The sequence below is a fragment of the Bufo gargarizans genome, chromosome 3, assembly GCF_014858855.1.
Source record: "Bufo gargarizans isolate SCDJY-AF-19 chromosome 3, ASM1485885v1, whole genome shotgun sequence".
Classification (NCBI taxonomy): Eukaryota; Metazoa; Chordata; class Amphibia; order Anura; family Bufonidae; genus Bufo; species Bufo gargarizans.
In genome coordinates this window covers 534,774,907-534,789,202 of record NC_058082.1, presented here as the reverse complement: position 1 = coordinate 534,789,202, position 14,296 = coordinate 534,774,907, and the positions used below count along the sequence as shown (strand labels likewise).

Below are 14,296 nucleotides of genomic sequence, written 5' to 3'. Positions count from 1 at the left end.
TGGTTGCGCATTGGACATATGGTGGCTTATATTAACTTTCTCTACATGATAAATGCCATTTGCTGAAGTGAGACAACCCCTTTAATACTGAGGCACAATAACTGTATCAATAATTAATTAATTAACTCTGAATGCCGCGTGCAGTAGAACGTGATGCACATGGCAATATATTACACCTGCCTTTAATGCTGAGACACACTAACTGTATCACTAAAATACAGGATTAACTCTGAATGTTGGTGCACTAGAAAATGATGCACATGGATATATATTACGCTTGTCTTTAATATTGAGGCACAAGAACTGTATCGCTAAAATAACAGTCTAAGGACTCATGCACACGGACATTTTTTCTTTCAGTGTCCGTATCGGTTATTATTGCGGACCATATCCGGAAGCATTCATTTCAATGGGTCCGCCCAAAAAAAAAATTGAGTTACTCCGTGTGCACTCCATTCCCGTTCCGCAAAAAAATAGAACATGTCCTATTATTGTCCAAATTACGAACAAGGATAGGACTGTTCTATTAGGGGTCAGCATTTCCGTTCCGCAAAACCCGGAATGCACATGGACGGCATCGGTATTTTCTGCGGATCCATTTTTTGCGGACTGCAAAATACACATGGTCGTGTGCATGAGCCCTAACTCTGAATGTTGGTACACTAGAATGTGATGCCCATGGCGATATATTACACCTACCTTTAATACTGAGGTACAGTAATTGTTTCACTAAAATTACAGATTAAGTCTGAATGTTGGTGCACTATAAAGTGATGCACATGGCGATATATGACACCTGCCTTTAAAATTAAGGCACACTAACTATATCACTAAAATATCAAATTAACTCTAAATGACAGTACACGAGTACATGAGGCAAATGGAGATTCACTCTCCCTGCAGTCTCACTGCACTCTACAATTCTAATATTCTTTCTTAAAACACGTTGCTGCAACACTGTCCCTAGCTAATGAGCGCTTGTCACGTCTCTCCCTATGCTCAGCTCTCGGGATGAGTGTTTTATAGGGCTTTGACATCACAGGGGATGGCTATTTGTAGATTGGCTGGCTGCACAACATTATGTGTGATCTCGCTTTCCAGTGTTTCTTACTTTCACTTTGTAACACTAGCAGTTGCTATTTTTGGAAAAACGGATTCCTTACCACAAAGGGCGAGGAAATTCAGAACAGTTGTGAATCAAAGTTTTCCTAAACTTCGGACTGAATTCCACTTCAGATGTTTCACTTCGTTCAACACTACTATGGACCTCAGACTGGGCCAAAGGTTCACCTTCCAACAAGACAATAACCCCAAGCACACAGCCAAGACAACACAGGAGTAACTTAGGGACAACTATTTGAGTGTCCTTGATCATCCCAGCTGGAGCCCAATCTAACATCTATGGAGAGACTTGAAAATGGCTTTCTACAGGCAGTCCCCATCCAACATTTTTTTTTTCTACTCCTGACATCATCTGTCGGTGAAAGTCACGAGGTCCCCATACACATTAAACTGCTAGCTAAACCCGCTGTTCTTGACACCTAATATGTATGGGTGCATTTACACTCGCTCAAGGAAACAATAAATAGAAGTAGGTTACTAACATCTGATAGGGAACTGGTGATCAGGCTTAGTAGCAGGGCTATCTGTATCTGACAGGAAACTGCATTTGCTCATTCTAGACACTTCCCTACTTCCTGTACGCCATCTCAGCAGTGGCAATAGACCGCTGATTAAAAGATAGCAATATCTCTAATTAATGGAACTTCAATCATGTTTTACCGTGCCAAAGAGTACTTATACACAATCTATGAAATGAGACTAAGGCTTCTTTTACATCAATGTTAATAGTTTCAGCAGAGAACAGCAGAGAACAGCCTGTCAGTGCTCTCTGGCATTGCAGATGTTAGCAAAATGCCCACCATTGTCCACCAAATATGTGAAGATTCAGATGGCTAGTAAAACTAGCCTAAGTTGTTTGAAATGTTAGTGACCATTTAATAACTATTTTTCTGGTTTTATAGGGTCATTGAGGTGTTACTGCCTATTTCCCTGGTGGTTTAGGATAGTAGAGGGGTTAATAATTGGTGCCCTATGTGCTTTACTCACCTGTCCAGGCTCCAGAGATTTTTGCTTACCCCACTCACTCCAGGATGCTGATTACATTCGGCTCCCCGTTTACACCCAGCACTGATTACTAACAGGGTTGCCAATAAGAATTTTTCTTTTTTCTGGACAACTTATCCCAAAATCACAGACAGCCAACTTTTTTTTTACGGAAAAATTGGAAAACCATAATTGATGATAAATATTATAGGTAATCCATGTCTATAACTCAATATACTGAGAATAACTCATTACCAGCATTTACTGTGATCTGTAAATTGATGATAATTACCACCAAAGTAATCTAGTCAAGTACCACCAGCCTCAAAAAAATCACAGACACGTCTATTTTTTTTTCACAGACACAGGAAAAAAGTCACCTATTTTTACAAACTGTCCATAAATGGACGGTTAGCAACCCTGATTACTAGAGATGGGTGAATTTATTCTAAAATTCCAAAATTCAACCCAGATTTTTCAAAAAGTTCTGAACCTAACAAACCTGAATTTTGTGTGATTCGATTTAAGAATTTTACCTGAATTTTTCAAAAACGTCTGTTTCTAACAAATACTAATTTGGTGTGATTTGAGAATAAGGCTTTTGCAGGCAACTTTTGTCGATTCAGGCCAAATTTTTTCAGATTAAAATTGAATTAAACTGCAGATTCAAATTCATCTATACTGATTTCATAAAGCAGTACAGAACAGAACCCCAAAAAATTGTTATTTTAATTAAACAGAAGCACAATTATATTAATGTTTGGCCATAATGTTTAATGAATGCTTAGCCATATTACTAATGGAACTTCCAGCTCTGGAGTCCAACCTCTGGTTTAATAGCTGGTGAATTGGATGATGGCTTCCCTTGCCTGTCGTTAGAACCATCCAGATACGATTAACAAATAGTTCACTGATTAATTACTAAACAGAACGTATAGTATTATTTGTTTTAGTAACACATTCCTGACATTCATGAATAGAGATGAGTGAAGTTTACAAAAATTTGATTCGGCTAATTCGCCAAATTTCACAAACAAATTTGCTTGTTGACAAATTTATTTGTCACAAGGTGTATTTCTTTGTAAGTAGCCGGCGTAATGATGGTGATCTGAGATTGCCCCGCTCCCCCTTCCCCCATCATTGTACCTCTCAGATGCCACATTCATCGCTGATCTTGGCATCTGAGATAACAAATGAGGGGCTAATTGGTTAAATAAATACTCACCTTATCCATTTGAGTGTAAAGAGGCTGCCGCAGCAATCTTGCGTGATGGTGTAATTATGCTGGCCAGCGTGGTGACATCATACATCACTGTGCACTTGATTTTGCGCAGAATCTTCAAGCAAGATAGCTGCTGCGGCCTCTTCATGCTCAAATGGATGAGGTGAGCATGATTTTTTTTTATTTTTACCTCCACTTTTGTGAAAATGGACTCGTTATCATGAAGCGCGAGGAAATTTAGCTTTGTAGCAAATTTAATTTTCCGTGAAATTTGGAACGAAGACCACTTTGGATCCTTCTATTCACTCAACATGAATATAACAGGGCATGGATTATTCAGCGTCTTCTCTTCAAACATGACTTTTGAAGAAAGAAATGAAAATATTGGAATAGTTGGAAATATGTTTTTTTCTTATTGAATTTTCATCAAGTTTGCAATATATAATTGAAGTTGTCCGGTGATATGAATATATTATATATACTGACATTAAAGGGGTTGTCTCACTTTAGCAAGTGTCATTTATCATGTGGAGAAAGTAATTACAAGACACTTACTAATGTATTGTGATTGTCCATATTGCTTCCTTTTTTGTGTGGATTCATTTTTCCATCACATTATACACAGCTCGTTTCCATGGTTACATACCACCCTCAAAAATCTCTGGTGGTCGTGCTTGCACAGTTGTCAAGGAACCATGAACCAGACGTACAACAAGAGATACGTGGAAATAAGAAGGCTTTATTGCAAATCAAGCTGTAAGCAAAAGTCCAAACGGATGGCTAAACCGGAGCAGGGTCTTGCGAAGCCAGAGGTCAGGAACCAGAAGGGTAGTCAGACGAAGCCAGGATCAGGAACCAGAAGGGTAGTCAGACGAAGCCAGGATCAGGAACCAGCGGGGTAGTCAGACGAGGCCAGGATCAGGAACCAGAAGCAGCAGCAGTCTTAGAAGCATGTGCATACAGGAGGACCAAGCAAGGAACTGAAGGCACAGACCTCCTATATATATGAGCTAGGCATCCAGCTCCTCCCAGTGGGAAGGAGAAGCCGCAGGGTGGGAGGCTACAAGAAACCCAGAAACCAAGATGGCCGCCAGCACATGTCAAACGAAGGAGAACAGCAAGAAGGTAAGACCATGACAACAGTATAGGAAAAAGTGTCAGCCTCTCTGGTGGCCGGGACCATGGGAGCACACATAGGCTAGTTTTTTTTTTTTTTTCTTATATTGTGCAAGCACGACCACCACTGATGGATTGCAGGGTGGTTTGTAACCATGAAAACAAGCAGTGTATAATGTGATGGCAAAATGAATCCAGTCATCAAAGGAAGCAATACGGATAATAACAGGATATTAGTAAATTGCTTATTTTAACTTTCTCTACATGATAAATGCCACTTACTGAAGTGAGACAACCCCTGCACAAATGAATCCCTTTACTACCTTCAAATATTGTGTGATTAACTCCTTCACTCCCCTTGAACACTGGGTATGCAATCATTAACACATGTTCTTCCCTAAACTAAGAGGGGTACAGATAATAAGATTTCTGATGGTTTTATTAACCCATGCTTGGCCCTAGACCTCCACCGAAATGTAAAGTATTCCACTCAGTGCTCTAGACCACCAGCAATGCTAGCAATATTTGCTTCTCTGTCCTAGATCACCAGGGATACATGCAGTAACCCTTTACTTTAGATCACCAAGGTTACGGACAAGACCAGCTACATTTATAAGAGGGTACTTGGATACCCTTATTTCTCAACTTTTTTCATCCACCCAGTATAATATGCAACAATAATATCCCAAGTGACATTGTCATCATGATATTTGCTGCCTTTTTCATATACTTCAGTAAAAATGTCAGTAGAAATGACTTAAATATATGTTCCTGTAAGAATGGCAAAAATGGCACTTGTGAGCATGCCCTTAAACTAATCTTAATTTCTATTTCTCTCTATAAAAAAAAAAGCAAGCTACTATTTAAAAAGCTCAATATGCGCCATGGGGGACATTTATTAATTGCTGTTGTTTTTGTGTCAGTTTTTGCTTTGTCTTTGCTTTGTGTGCCTGCACCAAATTTATGAAATGATGCATCTTAAAGGGGTTGTCTGGGTTCAGAGCTGAACCAGGACATACTTCCATTTTCACCCAGGCAGCCCCCCCCCCCCCCCGACTTGAGAATTGGAGCAGTTCATGCTCCGATGCTCTCCTTTACATGATTTGATAAATGTCCACCTATATGCACAATGACATCTACGTATATTTCAAATTTCCATACTAGATAACGATTGGGTAATTGTAGTTACTTTGTCAAGTTTTTATAAATGTGTCCTATAGTCAAAAGTCTATCAAGTTTGACCAAGGGATAGGTGGGGACGCGAATCCCAGAAGGAAGTGAGACTCAGATTTCTACACGTTTTCATAAGCATTAATGTTGTTTACTTTTAAGAATTCATCTAAACCCTTTTTAAAACTGTCCACTGGTCCTTCTGTGACCACGTCCTGAGAAAGTATATTCCACAGATTCACAGTTCTTACAGTAAAGAGGTTTTGACGCTTCTGGAGACTGAACTTTTTCTTCTCAAGTCAGAGGCAGTGTCCCCTTGTCTTTTGAGGGCATTTTAAATGGAAAAGTTTTTCACCGTATTTTTTGTATGGCCCATTTATATATTTGTATAGGTTAATCATGTCCCCCCTTAGACGTCTCTTCTCAAGACTAAATAAATTCAATTCTTTTAATCTTTCTTCATAATGAAGACCCTCCATGCCCCTTATCAGTTTAGTCGCTCTCCTCTGTAATTTTTCCAGCTGCAGTGGACTGGTGCCCCGAACGGAACTGCATGTTCCAGATGAGGCTGCACCAATACTTTTTGAGATTGCTTGATGCGTATGTGAGGCTTTTTCTAAAATAAGATTAAAGGCTGAATTGTATTCATTACAAGGGGAATAAAACAGAATGTGCATCATTAATTCAAAATTAACAGGCCATTTCACACACATTCCAAAGAAGTTTGAATTCACACAAAAGTATTCAAATGTGCAAAACCAATTAAAATGTGTAAGAAATGAAAATAATATAAATATATGTTTTGACAATTTTAGTGCTGGGAAGGAAAAATAAAATTAGTAGACTGAGGTCATGTTTCCTGTTCAAGAAAAAATAATAGTCTTCTATACACTAAATTATTTTAAAATATTAATATTTGTCCAGGATTTTTATAGTATTAAGTAGAATAAACTTTAAAAGCACCACACTGCAGGCATCTATAGAGCAGATCCTTGTTCATACATAGTGATGCCAGCAGTGTATTAAAGCTGACAGCCAATCACAATCACAGGGATCAGGGATAAATCCAGTGCCAGTCACTTAATCCCTTAGATGAGGGAACCCCCATAGCTAAATTGTGGTGTTCTGGTTGATTACTATGGCAGCCTGGGGCCTTGTAAAGGCTCCTTGTAGAGATGAGTGAATCAGTCAAGATGCATTTCGGCTTAATTCACCAATTTTTAAAAAAAGTTTGGTTTGGACCTCAATCGATTCGAGCCAAACCAAATTTTCTCCAATTGCCCTACAAGTTGGTATATAACCCCCTCTAGACTCCTAGGATTCAGAATTTTTAGGAAAACTTGTTTTTGTTCATTTTTTTTATGATTTGTTTTTTCCCCTCCCCCATCCCAAGCTCAGACACTCAACAACATCAATAGTAAATGATGTCTGCATGACACTGACATACATAGCTATGGGTAAACATATGTTTGATGGTGTTCAAATACAGCATGTTTAAAAACAAATCGAGCTGCTACATTGGTTATGCTGTTTCATATTCCAAAGCTTCCAAAATGTGTCAATTATCAGGGGCAGATGATGTTTAAACACACACAGTGTTAAAAAAAAGTGGCTTATGGAACCAAGTGTTTTAAAATTATGCCTTGATAGGGTTGAAATGCCTGCCTGTATGATATGCACAAGTGCTGACTGTTACCAGAAGAAAAAGTGACTGGTTGTGTACAAGACTAAAAATTATCCCTTTTAATTAGAATCACCAGCAGTGCAGTATGGATATGGAAAGGGTAAGATACAAATATATAATGTTGAGCGCGAATATTCGAATAGCAAATTTTTATCTCGAATATTGCGAATATTTCTAATATAATAGTGATGGGTTTGTTGAGTTTTTTCAGCCTAATGATGGTTTGCTTCACTGATAGTGAATCTCATCTTAAGAGTTAACACCAACAGATTCCAAATGCAAATAGCACACTTGAAATGAACTCTGGACCTTTTATCTTCTCATTGTAATTGGGATAATGAATTGGGATAATGAGGGAATAACACACACCTGGCCATGGAAGAGCTGAGAAGCCAATTGTCCCATTACTTTTGGTTCCTTAACAAGTGGGAGGCACATATGCAAACTGTTGTAATTCCCACACCGTTCTCCTGATTTGGATGTAAATAGCCTCAAATTAAAGCTGCCAGTCTGCAGTTAAAGCACATCTTGTTCGTAGAAATTTAACCTCCCCAAAAAATAGTTTAATTTCAACCGTGTAGAAACTGAATACATGTAAACTGACGATTGAGGCATTATTTGCATGGTGCAGCCCACAGCAGCAGCATCCATACAGAAAGTGATGGTAATAAGACAGGCAGCAACAGTGGCAAGCTGCGTACACAGTATTGCTTGGTAGTAACATAATTTGTACTCCCTTTGTACCAGAAGAAAACATTCTCCGATTTTGCTTTGGTAATGAGGGTCTAAAAGCATGGCTATCCAGAAATCATCAGATTGCTATCCAGAAATCATCATTAGATTGTGATCCAGATGATCTAGATATCATCAGACTGTGTGAGCAAGCGAATATACAGTTTGCCATTTTGGCCAGCATGTCTGAGGAGCCACTTCTTTCTGGTTCTGAACCCCACTAAGACGATTGTTGTCTTGATCGGTGCCATCTTCATCATCATCCTCTTGCTTCTCCACCTCTGACCCCACCCCCTCCTCTTGCAGTGGCTGCTTATCATCCTCATCTTCGTCATCCTCCTCCTCCATGGCAGATTCCCTTTGTGTGTCCCCAACAGCAATAAAGGACATCAAGATGTGTCAGCTGCTGTCATGGATGTACAGAGACATACAGACGTCCCAGCGACTGTGAGTTGCAGGAGATCTTTGAGACTGGCAACACGTGGTTTGATTTGACATGTTTACCTTGTTGATCAATAGGCGTTTGTGTTGTTTCTGGTACTGGCCACACCCTTAACTTTCAGGTGTGGCTATTGTGGTCATTTAACTTTCCCAATTTATAGTTGTTTCTCCCACAATGCTGTGTGGTTTATAGCTTCAGTTGGACCTATGGATAGCAGGGTGTTTGGATCTCGGTTGAGTTCCTGGTGCTGCCATAGCTTCTTGGAAGTTAAGTGTTACGTTTCCCTTTTGTGCTATATTTTTACTTTTCTGTGTGTTGCAATTCTTTGTTGTTTTGTCTTAGCCCTCAGGGAGATTCCCATTTATCCTTTCTTTTGGAGGAACGGGTTGTCTCAATCCTGTCATTAGTACTAGGGTCCTTTAGGGTTAGATAGGACTTTAGGTATTCCTGTGTATGAACTCACAGACCTTTGGGGTCTGTTTATTCCCATTTCCCTGCTATGTTCAGTGTGGGGTTTCCCTCCCACATTAGAGCGTGACAGCTGCTCTTCTTCCACCGTGGTACCCTGTTACATGAGCATCTAAAATAAATATGAGCGAGATGACGTTGTTCATGCTGTAGTTGTCCCTGTTGACAAACTTTAGCACCCGACAGGAATCTCAAATGAGCTGCCACTGCCTAACTTCGAAGCAACACATGCTCCCTGGTACTGAGGCTGTCTGGTGCATGACAAAATTGTTCATGGCTTTCAGCTGCTCGTACAAATGCTTAAGCATGAGCAATGTTCTGCAGGTCCAGGAGAGTGTTCCTCATCAAACAAGAGTGGCTGAGGTGCTTGGACAGTCTCCTGGAGTTTGCCAGCACATTGTGCAAGCCATTCCGTTATTGATGGCTGACAATGGAGCAGAGGAGGAGGAGGAGAGGGTGAAGCAGAAAGCGATGATGAAGATATGAAAGATTCCGTATTGCTTGTGGATGTGGCCTGGCTGGTGCAAGGGGGACCGGGAGAAGGAGGGCTGCCACCTCTGCTTGCCCACGGGAAAGGGTGATGCCATTTTATGTGGGTCAATAGCCCTGTCTTATTTTGCTTTTGCACAAGGCACATAGAGTAAAACTGCTAGACGGTAGAAAATCGCATAGCAGGGGTAGAGGCAACCGAGCGGGGCTTACCTCTTACATATTTTGGGCCTAACCCATCCACAGTATCAGCTACAACAACAGATCCTGAAGTAGATCTGGCCCTGGCTGTTTTTTGGGAAGTATGTGGACTCTCTTTATTGTTGGCGCCATCATCCTCCTCCACTGATGTTCCCTCCTCCTCAGCACCCTGATCCGGCTCCCAGGTCCTATCCAGCACATAATCATCATCAGAATCCTCACCCGCCCTGTCGCTTCTATCAGACTGTGGAATATTATGGTCTGTTCTTTGGTCCCTCTCACCTGCTCTTTCTCAACTGCCATTGCCACTGCCCCCAAAACCAACAGTGTGGCTACAGGGGCCACTACTACCACCACCAACATGGTTATGCTTTGGGTCTGCAGCCTCCTCCTCCACCTCTTTCTCTGGGTAGAACAAATGATGACTGTTCTCAGTCAACAGGGAGACTCTCTTGACTCTCTGCCATATGGCATGGTGTGGTTTTCTTTCTACTTCTTAGGAAAAAGGAATGCACCCCTCTAGGAAGGGGCAGTGAAAACTTTGAGGACTCCACTGAAAGCCTTCTTTGTGGCGTCAAGGAGAAAGAGTAGGAGGAATGCTGTAACCCCTGGCTCCACAGCACAGTGTCAGACTCTAAAGTCATTTCCACGTCACCCTGCTGTGACCTAGAGAAGTAGTGAGCCATCTAAGCCACAATCTCACCCTCTTTCTCCTAAACTATAATGTGTCTTTCCAAAGCTAGTGGGAACAACTGCATAATACTACTATTACTACTACTAATACTACTACTACCACTACTTCTGGCTTGATAGATGTTGCTACAACTACCCACATTCTGGCTCTGCGTCTTTCGTTTGGAACCCTTCTAAAGCCCGGACATTTTTTGGGTCTCTCAGAATATGTTGTGCACTACCCTGTGTATTGGTGTAATTACTAGTGACATATATAAGTTGCTAGTTTAAAAATATTCAATCCCATTAATATGTGAATATAGGGAAATGGATTTGGGCCTAAATATCACTCCCAGATACTTTTGTGTGCTACTCTGTCTATTGGTGTAGTAATCACATATATCACGTGTATATGCTGCTAGTTTAAATATAATCAGTCCTCAATATATAAAATATTAAAATGATTGGGAATGTGTTTGTGAACATATGTGTTTGGAAAAGCAGGCACTTGTTTCACTCAGAAGAGAGTGCCATATTTAAAGTCCCAACCACTGGCATAAATAACAAAATGGCGGTCAAGGAGGGATTAATTAAATTGAACCCTCACCAAAAAATAATAATTATAAAGCGACCATGAGAAAAATTAATATACGTAAACAGCTGATTTAGGTGTGACACTCAATTTCACCTTATTACACACACACACTGCCACACCTTGGGTATTGCTGCAATAATCGTGTATAAATACCGCTAAATTAAATTGAACCTTCCACAAAAAGCTTTTATTTTATTTTATTGCAACCATGTGGAAACTGAATACACGTAAATGTAAGATTGAGGCTTGCTGCTCAATTATAAGTTAATACATACTAGCAGATTGCTGCCATACCTTGAGTGTTGCTGCAGTAATCATGTATATATTTAGCTTAATTAAATTGTACCCCACAAATAAAAAGATTTCTCTGAAAATGTTATTTTCTTTCAGGGAGCTGCTTTTGAGGTCTGCACTGCAGCAGCAGTTCTGCTAGGAGACACAGGACCACAGTCTCTCACTCCTTCCTCCCTTGCAGTTCTCCTGCCTACCTACACGCACAATTTTTCTTCTTCTTTGTAATCCTAACCTTTCCCTTCAGGCTCCCTGGCAATAAGCTTGATTGATTTCAGACTGTCCGTGATTGTTTTTTCACTCTCCCTGACTCTCTAAGATCGTGTTCCTGGCAGACAATGTAACACCGAACTACCCTGATTCACAGCCCAGCACAGAATGGCATTCTGCTTGTTCTGCTAGGTCACCTCCCTGCCTGCTGTAGCATTGATTGGCTCATCTAGGCTGTCTGTCAGCTTGGGACTCCCACTTCCTGCTCTAGGTGCATCACGTGTGCATTGCGAAAAAACCTGCGCAAATGCGCATGCAATTTCAGTCCGTTTTTACAGCGATTGTGTTGTGTTGTTCAGTTTTTGTCGCGTGGGTGCAATGCGTTTTGCACACGCGTGATGAAAAACTGAATGTGTCACCCAGACCCAAACCCGGACTTCTTCACTGAAGTTCGGGTATGGGTTAGGTGTTCTGTAGATTTTATTATTTTCCCTTATAACATGGTTATAAGGGAAAATAATAGCACTCTTAATACAGAATGCTTAGTAAAATGTTGATTAAGGGGTTAAAAAAGAAAAAAAAAAGAACTCACCTTATCCACTTGATCGCGCAGCAGGCATCATATTCCTTCTTCTTTTTTCAGGAACTGCAAATGGACCTTTGATGACGTAATCACGCTCACCATGCTGTGAGCGCGGTGATGTCAGCGCAGGACCTGCTGAATGAAGATAGGCTTTCCAACAGGGTGGGTAGCTGTTCCCCAAATTCCAGGCCGGGTTTTGGTTAGGGATATAAAACCCAGCCAGCATATCCCATGCCCCGGGTAGATGAGCTTACTGAGAAGTTAGGCCAAGCCCGGTATTTTTCTGTGTTGGACCTCACCAAAGGCTACTGTCAGGTACCCTTGACTGAGGCTGCCAAGGAAAAGACAGCATTCATCACGCCAGAGGGACTGTATCAGTACAAGGTATTACCCTTTGGTCTACATGGCGCTCCCGCAATTTTTCAAAGGCTAATGGACATTGTACTCCGTCCACATCATCGGTACACTTCTGTGTACCTGGACAATATTGTTATCCACAGCACCGACTGGGAAAGTCACCTACCTAAATTACAGGCTGTAGTGGACTCCCTTAGGAAGGCTGGCTTATCCTCTAACCAAAAAATATATGCTATAGGGTTAGAAGAGACCAAGTACCTGGGGTATGTAATTGGGCACGGAATTATTAAACCTCAGGTAAACAAAATTGAGGCAATTCAGAATTGGCTACGACCGGTCCCTACTCGGCAAGTAAAGTCGTTCCTGGGAATGGTGGGATACTATATGAGGTTTGTCCCCCACTTTGCTACAGTCACCACACCATTGACAGGTCTTTTGAAGGGACGCAAGTCAGTGACATTCCAGTGGAATGAGCAGGCGGAAAATACTTTCTCCACTTTGAAGTCGGCCCTCTGTGGGTCCCCGCCGGTGTTGGTTACGCCCGACTTCAAGAGGGAGTTTGTGGTACAGACTGATGCCTCTGAAGTAGGCCTCGGAGCTGTACTCTCTCAGGACATCAATGGGGAGGAACATCCAATTGTTTTCCTGAGCCACAAACTTACCCCAGCCGAGACTAGGTACAGTATACTGGAGAGAGAGTGCCTGGCCATCAAGTGGGCACTCGAGTCTCTCCGCTATTATCTGTTGGGGAGAAATTTCCGTCTGGTAACCGACCACTCCCCTCTCAAGTGGATGATCCAAGCCAAAGAGAGGAATGCTTAGGTCACCAGGTGTTTTTTGTCTCTACAGAAATTCAAGTTTTCCGTGGAACATAGGGCAGGCAGGTTACAGGGAAAAGCAGATGCCCTGTCTGGGGTACACTGTTTGGCGGGTATTCACCCCCTCAGGGTTGAACAAAGGGGGAGGTATGTAGGAAAGGGGCCGTCGTTGACAGAAGATATGTGTCACCGAGGTTCCTGGCCTCGGTGAGGTAAGAGATGGTAATTTTAAGTGTCAGCGGCAGCTAGTGCTGACTGACACTATTGGTTATTTAGTGTGGCTGTAAAGCTGATCTGGGCCAGCTCTTACTGGGAGCAGCCAAAGTGCAGAGCGGGTGGGTGTTCCCCATGTTCCAGGCCGGGTTTTGGTTAGGAATTTAAAACCCAGCCAGCAGTCTCAGCTGGGTGTGGATTATCCTCCATTTCACAGTGGATCTGTGGAGTCTCTCAGTGTTTTTAGATCTGCATGATGTTTGCCGTACTAAAGGGATGGGAACCGCATTGCTGGGATGCAGGCCCTAAAGCCTGTTGGGGACTGCTACTGCCAAAACCGCTGACAAGGTTAATGCTTTTTGTTCTGTGGACTTGCCATGATGTGAATGAACACCAAGACGACAAACTGTCATTTTTGTTTATGTGTGAATGAACACTGCACTGTTTAAGTCAAAGACTTTGTCTTTGCCTCTGTACTGCATCCGTTAATCTGCCTACCAGAGCGAATCCCCACTATATATATATATATATATATATATATATATATATATACACACACATCTCATTTCCTCAAAATATGAAATAAGAAGTCATTGTATGTACTTCAAATGGCATCAGTAATCAGCACAGTTTGCCCCACAAAAAACTAAACCTCACACAGCTCTGTAGACATAAATATGAAAAGTAATGTGTGTTAGAATATAGCCATGCAAAACTAAAAAAAAACTGCAGCCCTCCAGCTGTTGCAAAACTATGATTCCCAGCATGCATGCACAGCATACAGCTATTAGGACATGCTGGAACTTGTAGTTTTGCAACAGCTGGAGGGCTGCAGGTTGAGCATCCCTGATTTACAGCATCAAAGTCATCCTTTGGCTGGTTTCACACGAGCAAGTTCAATGCATTGAATTCGCAGAGTGTGTACAC

At 41.5% G+C, this 14,296-nt stretch overlaps 1 protein-coding gene across 1 annotated transcript in view; it reads left to right on the top strand.

Moving 5' to 3' along the window:
• The window catches only part of NLGN4X (neuroligin 4 X-linked), a 413,540-nt gene that overhangs the window by 311,036 nt on the left and 88,208 nt on the right, over nt 1-14,296 (top strand). The window lies entirely within an intron of this gene.